The sequence below is a fragment of the Podarcis bocagei genome (genome assembly GCF_964188305.1).
Source record: "Podarcis bocagei genome assembly, chromosome: 9".
Taxonomy (NCBI): Eukaryota; Metazoa; Chordata; class Lepidosauria; order Squamata; family Lacertidae; genus Podarcis; species Podarcis bocagei.
The window spans coordinates 4,262,886-4,278,500 of record NC_138134.1 but is presented as its reverse complement, the minus strand read 5'-3'; the positions used below and the strand labels follow the sequence as shown (position 1 = coordinate 4,278,500).

The 15,615-nt window shown below is 47.1% G+C and overlaps 1 protein-coding gene across 1 annotated transcript in view; it reads left to right on the top strand.

Moving 5' to 3' along the window:
• WDR1 (WD repeat domain 1) overlaps nucleotides 1–15,615 on the top strand; it is a 369,582-nt gene that overhangs the window by 32,943 nt on the left and 321,024 nt on the right. The gene's annotated exons all lie outside the window — the stretch shown is intronic.

Below are 15,615 nucleotides of genomic sequence, written 5' to 3'. Positions count from 1 at the left end.
AGCAGATTCTTAAATGCCAGACGGTCAGTAGGTAACACCCACAATTGGGCAGGCTCTGCCTTGTTCCTTTGGAGCCTGCCAATGACGGCTAGTGGGACGGAAGGAGTATAAATAATGATCTTTACTTTGCTTTTCACTCTCACCGCAGAATGTGTTTGAGTGCTTTGTCCAATCCAGTTTTAAATCACTCCCTGAGATAGGGCTTCAACCAGAGAAACAAACCCTGTGGGTGGCTTTTCCACAGCCTAATAGATCTCACCACTAGGACATATTTTCTTCTTGCTGTTCAGCTATTCACCTCATTGCACCCCAATGTCCCCTTCTGACACTAAATGCCATTTCTCTCTCCCTCTTTTAGGTATGCACCTTTTCCCCCAAGTGTGTAAATGTGACAATGTGTGTTTCCTGGCATGTTGATCATATAGATACTTTTGTCAGGTTGCACGAAAAGGGCTGCACCTCTTTGCTGAGTGTACACTTGGTGGCAACTCTCTGTGTAATGTGGGAAACGGCCCTAAAGCTGCAATCATGTTTGGAAGTAATTCTTATTGAAATGAATCTAACTATACTTTTAAAAGAGGGACACAGGTGGCACTGTGGTCTAAACCACAGAACCTAGGACTTGCTGATCAGAAGGTCAGCGGTTCAAATCCCCGTGACAGGGTGAGCTCCCGTTGTTCGGTCCCTGCTCCTGCCAACCTAGCAGTTCGAAAGCACGTCAAAGTGCAAGTAGATAAATAGGTACCGCTCCGGCAGGAAGGTAAACGGCGTTTCCGTGCGCTGCTCTGGTTCGCCAAAAGCGGCTTAGTCCTGCTGGCCACATGACCCGGAAGCTGTCTGCGGACAAATGCTGGCTCCCTTGGCTTATAGAGCGAGATGAGTGCCGCAACCCCAGAGTTGTTCGTGACTGGACCTAAGTCAGGGGTTCCTTTACCTTTACCTTACACTTTTAAGCAGGATCATACCATTTTAAGCAATAATGGCTTCCCCTGGGAACTGTAGTTTGTTAACAAGGCTGAAAGTTGTTAGGTGACACCTATTCCCCTACAGCTGTGAAGTTTGCTGTGAAGAGGGACTGTTAGACCACTCTGAGATTTGTAGCTCTGGGCAGGGGTTGGGGTGGGGAGAGGTCTACTAACAACTCTCAGCATTGTTAAGGAGGCATGTTCTTGCATTAAACATGTTGTTGTTGCTATTGTTATTTTTGTTGGTGTTATTTGTATTTACATACTGCCCTATACCCAGAGGTCTCAGGGCGGTTCACGGAATAAAATCAAAATATAAAACCATGAAATACAAAAACAACCCAATAACCCCCTCAAAAACACCACATTTTAGAAGGGCATAGGTTGTCAATCAAATCAATGAAAGGCCTGGTTAAAAAGGAACGTTTTTGCCTGGCGCAGTGCAGGCAGGTGGGTCTTTTCTTCTGAATAAACATGAATAAGCTTGGCCTGTGATGCTGTATCTTGTGCTGTGGTTTTGTTGGTGCAGCAGATACCTGTGTGTGAGAGATGAAGCTTCCACTTCCTTCCCTGTCTCCTCCTGTCTCCTACACATACTCAAAACCACCTCCAAATGAGTGGGGGCCTCTCCAGAGCAGATTTTTGAGCCATGCAGGGGACAAGAGAAAGTAGAAGTCAAATTGCAGCAGCAAAACGGTGTGTACAGAACATAGGAATCAACCTCTTTACTTGCAAGCAAGTTTCACTGAAATCAGTGTAACCTTACCTTCAAGTAAACATGGTTAGGACCACACCGTAAAGGTTTGTTTGCACAAACAGTCCTCCTGTATTCTTAGAAGACTCCAAAGCATGTCTGGCATGCCAGTTGCATGCAAAAAATAAAGCATTCTACAAATAGCCACTTATAAAAAAAATTTCTTAATTATAAACCACAAACACACACAGAGAAACTCCAGATGTCAGTTTCTTGGTTCTGTTCTCAAACTGTCGTATCAACCGGTGTATGAAATCCTCAGGTGCAAAGGGGTTCCTTTAAATGGTTTTGTTTTCTCCACATAAATTATAATATATTAACAGTAGCAGCAAAAGAGATGAGGGAAAGTGGGGGCGGGGAGCGAAGAGAAATTACCCCAGCAGGCCAATTGACTCAAAAGACAGGGTCACTGAATGTACCATTATTTCTGCCGGTCATGTTTCTTTCCTACCTGAGTTCCAAAGTAAGCTAACTGTGTAAGCAGGGCTGAAATACACAACCCCCTTGTGACTGGAAAGAGCAAAGCATTCTCCACTTGTGGTTTTCTTGAAATGAGCCTGCATGGAATATGTGTTTGAAAACAGTGAAACTCTTTATTAATCAAGTACTTCACTTGCCTAGGCCAGCATGAAGTTTCATTTATGGTTTTTATTTTTAAAAAAGAATCCCCTCAAAATGGCTTGGACTGGCGTCTTTGTACGCAAACTACAACAGAAGAAATATTTCTGGAATTATCAGTAGGATGGACAAGAGTAATAGGCAAGCAGTTTGAGGGAGGGGGAAAAGCTATGTGTGAAGTAAATTATCTTCAACCAACCACTATAATGTGAGCTTTGGGGACGGATTTCCACAAATTGCCTTACAGAATCTGTCAAAGGTCTCGACCGCCCAACCAAACATGCTACGGAAAATGAGATGTAGCAAATCTTCATTTGTATGAAGTCCAGAAATACAAAATGCAGAAATAGTCATCTCCCCCCTGATTCTGCTGATTACATGGTTGGTGGCAGATAAGCCCTTAGAGACAGTGAGTTCAGGACCCAGGAAGAAGGCATCCCTATTTCCATTGGAGAAATGTTGGAGGGTGTGGTATCTCTGCCTCCTGGCAGAAAATACACAGGTGCTCACAAATGGGGCGGTGAAATGGGAAGGGAATAAATATGGCTCAGCGCTAAATTTGCACAGGGTATAATCTTGCAGCAGCGTTGTTATTATTATTATTATTATTATTATTATTATTATTATTATTATTATTATTATTATTATACCACCCCTCATCTGAATATCACATGATAGCTCACAACACAACATTACGACACATCGGGTGCCTGTTAATAAAAAAAACCTGAGTGGCATTGTGGGTGCTTGAATATCCAAATACTGGAGTCGTATATATGAAGCAAATTGAACTCCTATCAAGAGGAAGAGTATCTGTCCTTCACAACAAGCTTCTTGTAAGTTTTTAATTATTTACTGGGGGGGGGGAGATAATCTTTCAAGGAGTGCATCCTTATAATATTGATTCCAATAAATGGGGTCAAATGCTTTTCTAGATGTCAGCATTTGTAGTCATTCCTCACCCCCTGCAAACATTATCAGTTAGAGATGTCCATTGCCACCAAGCCCAAAACTACTCCATACTGGTTGGAATGGTAGCAAGTTCTGAATACTGGTCCTGGATGATTTCCACCACAACCGAAGGTCTTGTAATAAATCAATCATTTCAAAGTCTTCACAGTTTAAAACAGGGGTCAGCAAACTTTTTCAGCAGGGGGCCGGTCCACTGTCCCTCAGACCTTGGGGGGGGGGGGCTGGACTATATTAGGGGGGGAGGATGAACGAATTCCTATGCCCCACAAATAACCCAGAGATGCATTTTAAATAAAAGGACACATTCTACTCATGTAAAAACACACTGATTCCCGGACCGTCTGTGGGCCGGATTGAGAAGGTGATTGGGCCAGATCCGGCCCCCGGGCCTTAGGTTGCCCACCCATGGTTTAAAACATAGGCTTTATACTTTCTGTCCCATGGCCTCATATCCTTACTATAATGTAAGTGAAATATATTTTAGCAACGAAGCTAGTCTTTTAGGCATGCATTATGTGATTTTATGTATAGATTTTTTTTTCAGACAAAAGCGATAGTGAAACTTTCTTCCCAGCTCAGTAATATGAAGTTCAGTTGCTTGGGATTCTCTCTGTGTGGAAGGCAACCAAGAGGATCTGGAAACAAAGCCTTACGAAGACGAGTTGAGGGATGTTTAGTCTGGAAAGGAGGGGACCAGGCAGACCAACTCAAATAAAATATTGGGGAGCAGTGATGATGCCTGTTATGATGCATAGGGGCTGGGAAGAGCCAGGGGAAGTTGCCGAGCATGGAGGTGAGGGTGGGTGGGAGGGCGCAGGTCTTCAATGGCAGTTCCTCCATCCTTCTATATGCAGTACTCTCTTTCCACAGCTCCTTTCACCCTATCCACCTGCGAAGGAGAGGGAGAGAGACACCCTCTGCTCACACGCAGGACACGGTGGGGTTGGTGTGGCTGTTGTCCTCTAGATCCAAAGACACACAAACACACAGAACACACATAGAAGCAAGCAGCACTGCAGTCTTCGTCTTGTGGACTTGTCCTTTAAATTGTTCAAAGGCTCCTGTTTCCACAAAGGACAGGTGCGGGAGGCCCAATCTCTCCACCACTTTTAATTGTTCTTTGAGAGGTGGTGGAAAAAAGCGGGGGGGGGGGGGGAGAGAACATAAAGGATATTTTCAAGCCCTTACTCATGTGCCCACCTAACCACCCCAACACATGACTCTGCAGCTCATTTGATGCTCACTGGCCTGCTGTAATGTCAGGATGCTCCCAGCAGCTCCCAGCTGGTTGTCCAGGAAAGTATAAAAACAAGGAAAAGTTTCTTACCATCCTTTTTTATTTCAGTCTTTACAGAGAGAGGCTATAGATCCCAGCCTCTTGGATTATGGCGTTGTCCCGAGTGACTATCCACCCCCTTCTCTCCCACTTCCTCATCCGTCACTTCTGTGGGTGCTGCTACGTGCCCTCTGTCTTTGAGCTCTTGGCTCTCCTACTTTTAAGGCTCGCCGGGTTCTGGGAGAGGAGGGGTCTGGAAGGTTTTTTAAAGACACAATGTCAGCTGGGTGTTGTTCCAGCTCTCCCATGATTTCCCAGCTTTTCCATTCATCTGTCTCTGAGCTGCCACCTCCCTCAACCCCCAGTTGTAAATCTATACTGTCTTCCTCTTCCTCCACCTTGGAAGGGTCAGGATGGGGAGGTGGTCTCCACCATTCCTCTGCTGCCCAGTCCCTGACATACAAGGCAAGCAATGGGGCGGCAGGTGTGGAGGTGGAGGAAGCTGACAGGTTTGGGCTTCGTTTCCACCAGCCTCCTCTCTCCCCTGCCTCAGCAATGGACCACGGTGCACGCACGCACTCCCTCCGCTTCACCAAGGAAAACCCCTTTTGCTCTCTCTTTCATGCACACCCCCCCCCCTTTGGGAAGGAGGCAGGAGGCCTCTAGGACCCTGTCAGAGTCCTCTCCTTTCCAAAACCTGGTGCCAGTGCCCCCCTCGGCTCAGTGCCCGGTGCCTGCACACTGCTTGCATACCCCTAAATCTGTGCCTGATTGTCCTCAGCATTGGGTGGGACACCCCCCAATAGTTTATTGGGTGGGCAAAGGGACCTGGGCCCCTTAGAGTTGGTGCCTATGGAGGAGACTGAGAGAAAATATGATAGCCGTCTTCAAATATCTAAAGGGCTGTTACATGGAAGATGGAGCAAGCTTGTTTTCTCCTGTTCCGGAGGGTAGGACTCCAATGGATTCAAGTTATGAGAAAGGAGATTCCAACTAAACATCAGGAAGAACTTTCTGACAGTAAGAGCTGTTTGACAGTGGAACGGACTCCCTTGGGTGGCTGTGGACTCTTCTTCCTTGGAGGTTGTTAAGCAGAGGTTGGATGGCCACCTGTCCTGGATGCTTGAGTTGAAACTCCTGCCTCAGGGTCCTTTCAACTCTTCTATTCTATGATTCTATGATTCTATGAAATACTCCAAGCCCATTGCTACTGTTAGAGCAGCAATACTGGCAAGCCAGTAGCTTGGCAGATACATAGGTGGGTGGATGGAGGTGACTCGGTGGCACGGGACCCTGTTGTGCTCCTGATTCCATAATTGGGAGCGTGGTGATATCGGAATTAGCCTCAGAATAAACAGCCATATTTTCTGAGTTTAGATGAAAACACTTGGATTTTCTGAGCCTCGTTCCGAGCCTTCTTGGAGGACTTTGCCCTGTCACTACAAAAGATCAGCAACATACATTCTTTAGAAAGGTCTGGTGTTCCTTCAGCAGAAGCTGTTTCATTGTGGTATGAATAACTTGTGGGTGTCTTACAAAAACAATTCTCATCAAAGCACATTCAAGACTTATCCCTCTTCTTATGCTTGTTCAGGTGCGGACTATGAATTGGACACCCAGGCCCGGCCCTGTAAGTGATGGAGAGACGATGACACAAACATTTTGCAACAATACGCAGGGGCCCCCAGGAGAAATCCTCTGAAGGGCTAAGGTGGCGCTTTGGAATGTGCTTTCAAGAAGGCTCCGGCTTTTAACGCATTCTTGGAAGCTGACAGGACTTATCCCACTAAATACATACTTGCACTACCCAAACAAACAGGTGTACAGTATGAGCTCTGAATGCAGAGGAATCTTTGCAGAGGAGGCGAATGAAGGTACAAAACAGATTATCTACAAACTTTTCTCTCTTTTTTTGGCAGGGAGAGTCTATTTAAAGATTATTTTGCTTCGCCTCATTACTGTAAATGGAAATAGAAAGAGTATATTAGAGGCTACCTTTTCCTTTTAGCAGAAGTACTTTTCTTTCTGTAGCTGCGAGTTATCTCATACTTCTTTCAATAACTTTTCTTCAACTGTTTAGCAGCCCATATAGACAGTGGCGTAGCGTGGGGGGTGCCAGGGGTGCCAGCCGCACCGGGCGCAACATCTGGGGGGGCGCGAGTGCAGAGGGAAGGGACAAGTTCCTTCCTCCGCCGGGCTCCCCGCCGCCACCGCCAGCCTTGCGCCCTAGCGCGCGCGCGCCCCCCGCCGTCGCTGTGGCTGCGCTCCGCTCACTGCTCGCAGGAGGAGCAGCCGCTGCAGCAGCGCTGATGCCGCCACCGACGCCTGGCCAGGCACGGGCAGCCTCTGCACCCTGCTGCCGCCGCCATCCCCTCGGCCCAGCCACAGGCGGCGGCTGCTTCTGCCTCCATCCTCCTCCGGGCAAGCAGCGTTGTTTGCGCGGCAGCGCCAGCGGCAACTCGCAGGTTAGGGGTTGGGGGGGCGCAAATTACTTGCCTTGCCCCGGGTTAGGGGGCGCAAATTACTTGCGTTGCCCCGGGTGCTGACAACTCACGCTACGCCGCTGCATATAGAGTGTATTAATATAAAATACTTTCAGACGCAATGCTCTTTTTATTATATTGGAGCAACATTATATCATTACAAGCAACTGTGGTATAATAGGATTAACACACTGTCCAAATGGTCAGCCATTGGGAAATTAGTGCTTGCCTTCACTTCTTTAATGGAGCTGAAGCAATGTGTAATGTGGACCCTTCCTGTTCATGCGATTTGTACTCCTGCTCCCCCCGCCCCCAAAAATGGAAGAGAGGAGATTGTGCAAACTGGCTCTTGTGCATATCGGGCTCTGCAAAAACATTCCTTTTTAACCAGGCCTTTGGTTGATTTGATTGACATCCATAGGCGCCGACTCCATGGGGCTTGAGGGGGCTCGAGCCCCCTCAAAAATTTTTTTTGGGGGGCTCAGCCCCCCCAATAATCTCGGGCGGGCGCCCTTTCAGCAGAGCGCCGCCGCCGTCCCCCGCCTCCTCCTCACCTGCTCCTTCGCCAGCCAGCCAGCCGCGCGCCCTAATCGGAGGCACTGCCGGAAATCCCGCGAGAACAGGGGAATCCCGACTGGCCACACCTCCCAGCCAGCCAATCGGCTGGCTGGGGGCGTGGCTTGCCCTATTTAGGGCCGGAGCCACTTTATTTGCATATTCATGAGCTTATTTATTATTCATGAGCTTTCCCGGGCCCCCCCAATATTTTTTCTAAGTCCGCGTCCCTGTTGACATCCTATGCACTTTTAAAATGGGGTTTTCTTTGAGGGGGTTATTGGGTTGCTGTTGCTTTTATTTTGGTTATGTATTTTGTGGTTTTATATTTTGATTTTATTCTGTAAACCACCCTGAGAACTGTGGGTATATGGTGGTATATATATTCAATCAATCAATCAATCAATCAATCAATCAATGTGTCAGGCCCATGTCAAATGGTCTTAGTAAAATGGGGAGGGAATTCTCCTCTTCTCCTCTGATCAAACCTAACCTATATCATAGGATTGTTTGAGGCTAAAATGCTGCTCTCTACTCCTTGGAAAAATAAATGTCCATAAGACAATATGTCTCTATCTATATCAGTGAAATTTGGTTTTTGGCAACTGTAAACGATTAGTGCTTCACTCACAACTGGCTGAGACCATAATTTGACATAATCATAAATTTAATGAAAGATAATTAGTTCTATGTTACTGTTGAATTCTAGAGGCTACTCATTCCAAAAAGAAAATTCAATTCACCATTTCCACAATTCATTATCTTATACTGGTGACTCCCCACTTACATGAGGGTTACATTCCGACGACCCACACACCTAAGCAAAAATTCTCTGAATGTTCCTTAAATGCCCTCTCTGCCACTCCCTCTCCAAAATACTACTCTCCAAAAATCAAAGGTATCCACACCTGGAATTGAAGATCTGGGGTGGGCAGGCGTCTGGAGGATGCTTGGAAAAGCGGCTGCTGCGCTGCCACATACACCAGCTGTTAGGCGGGGAGGCTGAGCAGCTTAACCAAAGCTCAGCTGCACCTCCGGTCTCTTTGGGCTCCAGGGGAGTCTCTTCGTGAGCCATGAGGACTCTCCAGGGCTGGATCTACACTCACCTTTTAAGCGTTCTAAAACGCCAAGACATTTGGTTTCACTTTTGCTTCCTTTCTACAAGGTCTACTCGGTTTCTGAAAGGGGGTTGCTCTGCAGCTCCCTCTGGTGTCACATTTTAATAATGCATTATTAATGTTAAAAAAGAATGTCATATGGCTATATGGTTATCAGAGCCATTCCTTAACTCTAAGGCTGAGACTGAGTGACTAAGATTCCATGGACTTTCCGGATATATCCAACAACAGAGTCAGGAATGAGAGAAAATGCTTTATCTTAAAAATGTGACTGCACAGCTTGGCTAGGCCTAAGCCATCTTCTGTCACTACCTCCAACTTCCTTTTGTAGATGCTCTTCCTTCCGCTGGCTACACTCCCAGTGGCTTTCAAGGTGCACTGCAAAATCTCACCAGCATAAAACCAACACTCAGATCACGACAGTGCTCTGCCTGCTCTCTTCTAATCCTGAGACAGGGAATGTTCCACTCTGAAGCCTCCTTTGACTTAATTATGAACTTTTCCTTCCTCTTTTAAAAATGTTGCTTGGTATTCGATCATTCTCTCTCTCTCTCTCTCTCTCTCTGTCTGTCTGTCTGTCTGTCTCTCTCTCTCTCTCTCTCTCTCTCTCTCTCTCTCACTCACACACACACACACACACACACACACCTCCTTATGCAGCAGTTAGTAGCCAGCAATATGAAACAGTCCTAGCGTATACCCCTTTGTTTTGATATGTACTGGGTTGGAGGCATTAAGCAGCATAGGCGAGAGAAGAGTGGCATGTTAAGGCCCCTGGACGCAGCCCTTTTCTATAAGAATTTGCAAAGAGAAGATAAACTAGAAGAAGAAGAGGAGGAGGAGGAGGAAGAGGAGGAGGAGGAAATAATTACTCAGCCAATGTATTAAAAAAATAATAAAAATCCCCAAAGCTTGTGTTTGGCCACTTGGTTTGGGGCCAAATAAACTTCACTTGATTTCTGTGAGAATTGCTTCCAATTATGACTCTTTGGGATTGGAGAATTTCCCTACAACTTGGTGAATAAGATTTTTGATTCAGCTTTGTTGCTTGCCCAGATGCTATGTTAGTGTTTGTGGAAAAGCCAGTTTGCCGTCTAATTATATTACAGCCCACAATTACTTTGGCTACGGTTTTTGTGTTTCTTTCAAAAAAGACTAGGCCTCTATTCCACCACAGAAAGATAAACAGCCCAGTCATAAACACATCCATTTGGAGGGAGCTGCCATTGACTTCCATGGAACAGACGCACAAAGTAAGTGTGGTTAGGATCAAGCTGAAAACCTGAAATATCAGAGTATGCAGCAAGTTTGTAAAAAAGTAGACACAAATGTCACTGCAGAATATGCCACTATGGAAGCATTTCAAAGGCAGAATGAATAAGTCCTAAAATATTAATATTTTATTCCATTAATATCTTGCGGTTGTAACACCTCATCTTTAGCATGAGGCGGCAAGTCAGTCTCCCCACTGCACTTTGGTCTGCCCTGTTCACACAATAATTCAGCGTTCAATAAACACATTGGGGAAGGAGATTCGCGCCCGGTGCTGCTTTGCTGAATCTAGAACTGTTTTGTGACCAGGACTTCAGCTAAGGATGGTGCTTTCTGGCATTTTGCAGCCCACCTTCTGAGTTCCAGCTGGAGAAATTCCTCCTGCTTTTACTCACTGTGGTGATGCTGTGGGTGATTTCCCCAGAAAAACAAAATATCTTATTATCTTTGGAAGGGTGGTGATGAGGACTTATCATAAGCCGTGATGGAAGCAGGGGCATAGTGGGGGGAGGACTGGGGGGTCATAGCGCTGGGTGCATGATTTTGGCGAGAGCCAGGTGCCCCATGCAGGGATCCCACCCTGCCTGCCACCACACCCCAGGCCCCCTTGCTGAATGGCCGCCTGGCCAGCATTGGGGGGACGCACCCACCAAGGGCTGTATCAGCAAGCCGGGCTCCCCGCTGCCCAGGCGGGCAGACAGGTGGCACAGCATGGCCTGTGTACTCTCTATGCCCTGCGCAGCGGATTTTGTTCACCCTCCACACCCAGCCCTTGGTCCCACCTGGTGCATGCGCACGTACCCTGGGCACCAACAAAGGACGCAATGCCACTGCTTAAAACTCTCTCTCTCTCCTCCCTACATTATTGTGGTCAGGTTTTCACCTGAACACACCAAGAGTTAAGCTGTGGGTGGGTCAGGGGTGCACATTCACGCATTAGATGTTTGCACCAATGGCTTCTAAGGACATTCAGCTGAAGATACTGAGAAACCTCCCCACAAACAGGGGTCATCAGGGTCACAAAGACAGTTTCTAAGTGTGTTCAACCAAAGAAACTTAACAAAAACCATTCCGGCATCCACACTAACAGTACAACAATCTCAAAAGTAGTCTGAGTGTCCAGGGACATTGGAGGCGAGTTTTGTGCGCATGCCCCACCTCATTCGCAGGTTCATATGTTCAGGGAGAATATTTGGGGAGAACAGCGTTTGCCTGGCATTTTTGCTTGTTAGGTTGCCTTCCTGCCTGCCAGCTTGTAATCATGTGTGCCAATCTGGATATCTTTCATGGTTTATTCCTGCAGATCATGGCATCAGTGCAGCTGGCATAACATTATATCCCCCCCCCCCACGCATCAGCTGAATTTGACCCTGGTATAAGTATTTATCTTAAATATTCTGACCTCTTAATACTTAACGTAAAGATCAGCTTTGCAACACACCAGTTTTGTGTTAGCAGCAAAGTTTGCTTATCACCTCCTGTAAGAAAGAATTGGGTTCCATATAGCCGATATAACTTTTCCCCAAAGATAAACTCATGATCCAGGAAACATGCAGATAAAGAGTTATTTCTCACTGGAGTTATGTCCTTTCAGCTTCAAACTCTGAAGTAAATGTAGTAGGAAACAGACTGGAACCTGCAGAGAACAAACCATGGTAGAGAGGAATAAAGGTATTATAACATTCATGAAGGAATTTCCCTCTCCATAACGAGTAGTTAACTGTTTGGTTTCCCAATGCCTGGACCCCCCAAATTCCTATTTATGAAGCTGGACACTGTCACCTGTGCCTATACAACAGTTGGTCTCAAATGTACAAACCTCAGCTTTATTTTTATTTATTTTATATATTGAATTTATATACTGCCCTATACCCAGAGGTCTCAGGGTGGTTCACAAAAAAATCACAATATATAAAATCAAAATAAAAACAAAGAATCCAATAATACCCCCCAAAAGACCCACATTTTAAAAGGGTATAGGATGTTGATCAGGTCAACCAAAGGCCTGGTTAAAAAGGAACGTTTTTGCCTGACGCCTAAAGGTGTATAGTGAAGGCGCCAGGCGAACTTCCCTGGGGAGAGCATTCCACAGATGGGGAGCCACTGCAGAGAAGGCCCTGTTCTCGTGTTGCCACCCTCCAGACTTCTTCTGAGGCACACGAAGAAGGGCCTCAAAAGATGATCTCAGTGTCTGGGTACGTTCCTATGGAAAGAGGCGGTCCTTGAGGTATTGCGGTTCTGAGCCATTTAAGGCTTTATAGGTCAAAATCAGCACTTTGAATTGGGCCCAGAAACTAATCGACAGCCAACGCAGTTCGACCAGGATCAATTTAATATGCTCTGACCGTCTTGCTCTGCTGAGCAACCTGGCTGCTTAACTGTGAAGTGAATTTTCAAACAGTTGTTTCAAGGAAAACACACCAGAGACTTTCTCAAGAACTACAGAATAGATGTGGATTGTGGCTAAAATCATGTGTACCCGGCTTCTAACACCAGTATTGGGAGGACACTGGAGCCAAAGTAAATGGCAATGTCTACATGGCCACACAGTGGCTTCATGCTTCGGCACCGGGGGCAGAGAGCAGGCGGGGGCAGGGCTGGCGTGCATCCTGGGGGTGGTGCGCTCCCCCCGCACTCCTCTTCCTCCGCCAGTGCGGCCACAGTCTGCTGATCAGGTAGAAAAATGGAACTTCTTAAAGCAATATGGACAAGGGCTAGATGAGGCTTGAACTCCTTCCTGATGCTTCATGGCCTAAGCTGTGTACATGTTGTGCAGGCATGTATCTAACTAACTAACTAACTAACTAACTAACTAACTAACTAACTAACTTGTAGTCATTCCTAAAAACCCATTCCTTATAGGAGCCATCCACATTGTCGGGAGTAACATTTGTGTTATGTCTGAGCTGAAAGTTAGCAACTGAGGGTGTAACAGAAGAGTGCTCACAAAACTGGGTATACTTTCAAGGAGGTTATTTTTTTATTTTGGAGGATTTGGAGGAATGGAGGCATTACCATCTGGTGGCTAGTAACCACCAAGGAGAGCGCTGTTGCTGTCATAGGTGTTGGCAAAAAATAGAGATGCAAATTAAGGTATTGGAAATCATGAGGGTGCAAAGAGGATTAGCTAAAAGCAAATCATATGGTAAAAAGTTTTGACCAGTTCACAGGACTAGGTTTTCACTAGGAGAATATTGAAGGAGAATTGACTGGACACTTAAAGACCAAGGCTTGGAACCTATACCATACCTCCAACATTTCTCTGATGAAAATAGGGACATCCCATTCCATAATGATAATTTTACTATTTATGCCCCACACATTTTACTGGGTTGCCCCAGCCACTCTGGGCATTTCCCAGCATATATAAAAACATAATAAAACATTAAACAGGATTGCCTTCAGATGGCTTGGGGGTTGGATAACTCCATACCCTCCAACATTTCTCCAATGAAAATAGGAAGATCCTAAGGAAAAGTGGGACATTCCAGGATCAAATCAGAAACTGGGACGGCTTCTCTAAATCAGGGGCGTCCCTGGTAAATAGGGACACTTAGAGCAGTGTTTCCCAAACGTTTTTGGGCAACGGCACACCTGTGTACTAAAAAAAAATCTCGCGGCACACCACCATTAAAGCCCCGCCCCGTGACGTCAGCGCGCAGCGTCACGCCGGGAGGGACGCACAAAAGTGAACGTTTTTTCCCTCGGCAGCTCCTCTCAGCTGCGCTCAATCCGCCTCGGAGCGCAGGAGCGATGCCTCTCTCTGGCTCTCCCTCCGCGCAGGCTGAGGGAGGGAGGGAGGGGCGTGTGTGACCCGTCTCTGCTGGGAGACCAAACCCAGCGAGACAGAGTCGCGCGGAGGCGCCCAGGCAGCGCTGCCGGCTGCGAGGAGGAGCGCCAGGCAGCTGCAGGAGGCGCGGCCTCTCCTCGCCGCCCCCGCCCCGCCTCTCGCCGCCTGACTCGCCCGCCTCCCTCCAGGCATCTCGCGGCACACCAGCCGGTGTCTCACGGCACACTCGTGTGCCGCGGAACACCGGTTGGGAAACACTGACTTAGAGGGTCTGTGTATACTTACCCTATCAGTATCCAAGCTTTGTCCTGGGTTGAGCTGAGAGCTGGGCCCCTGCTGAAACAATGTCACTACTTTCACATGTTAGACTCTGTACAGATCCACTCACACCTCATGTTTATTCCTTATAGATCAAGCTATGTGAACTTGTCCTGACATCTTGCATTGCACGACAAGGCATTGGACTTCCCATACCCCAACCCATATAAATAAGAGACCAATCAGACTGGGTTTGGGGTAAAAACAGGCCACAACTTTATTGAATACAGATGAAAGAGGTTTGACATGGGCATGGGGCAATCTAAATACTTCCAGCCCCCCCGCCGGAAGTGATGCGTGGTCAATCCAGGGGAGGGTTCCTAAGACTTATATCAAATAGGGTGACCCCCCACAGGGACTGGTGTCTGGGGGAGTGCCTTTGGCCCTGGCCCCCCTGGGCACACGGACATGGCCACTCCCCTGGATTCCTTTAATGGGATACCCCCACGTTTGGAGGGGCAGGCAAGGACTACAACCTCCCCTCCGTCCCAAACAAGGGATTGCCCCAATGCTCAACCAGTTGTGAAGAATTGCTATGAGGTAGGCAAAACCACCGGGTCAGTGCCAATTAGCCAGGTGGGCAAATTCCTACCCAGCCCGTAAAGAACAGTGACCACTGTAACCACAGCAAAGCCATTGCCTATCAGTGTAAACCATGGGTAGGTGGGATGGGAGGGGAACCCAACGCAGGAACAAACAGGCTGTGCCCAGGTGTGGGCTGCTTAAACGGGCAGGGGCGGAGATGAGGGAAACTCACCGTGGCCCCATTGGCTCCGCCCCTGGCTCTGCCCACATCCCAGCCTGCACCTCCATTCGCCAATGCAGGGTGCAGGCTAAGATCCAGCTCCTGATAGGAAGCTCCTGATCTTAGAAAGGGCACTGCCGTTTGAATTCCACTGTTGGGGCCCCAGTGAAGCCTCTTCCATCCAGCAACGCAGCCGCACCAAGAGAAGTGAGCGGACTTAGCGTTTCTGCTTCCAAACATTGTCCACTGTGACTGCTTGGAAATATCACTATTTTACAAACTTGATTCAGTCTCGGGGATTGAGCAGTTAGGATTTCCAGTAGCAGCTAGAGACATGGATATATGCCTGCAATATATATGTGCCAATTTTACTACTAAACCATAAAGAGGTAAACAATTTCTTGCCAAGAGTTCTTTTTTATTTTGGACCAAAGACAACCCCAAGAACTCATGGTCCTAAAATTATGCCTGTCTGTCAGAGGATACGGCTTCTTTGCTGCTTAATCTGCCTGCCCTGACAAAATTTTATTCCTGACTGAACCAAATCTCTCTGTGATGGAAAGTTCTATTTAAGTTAACATTTTCTCCAGTTAAGTTCTCTGGGTGGTGAATAGTCGGCTTCAGAGGCCCGAGGTACTGACACTTCTCAAATAGGTAGCGGAAGAGATTTATGAGATCTCTTTAAATGGGCTAGTGTGGTCTCACTGTCCACTAGAGCTGTCAATCTCCCAGAAGCAGCAAAAGGTGCT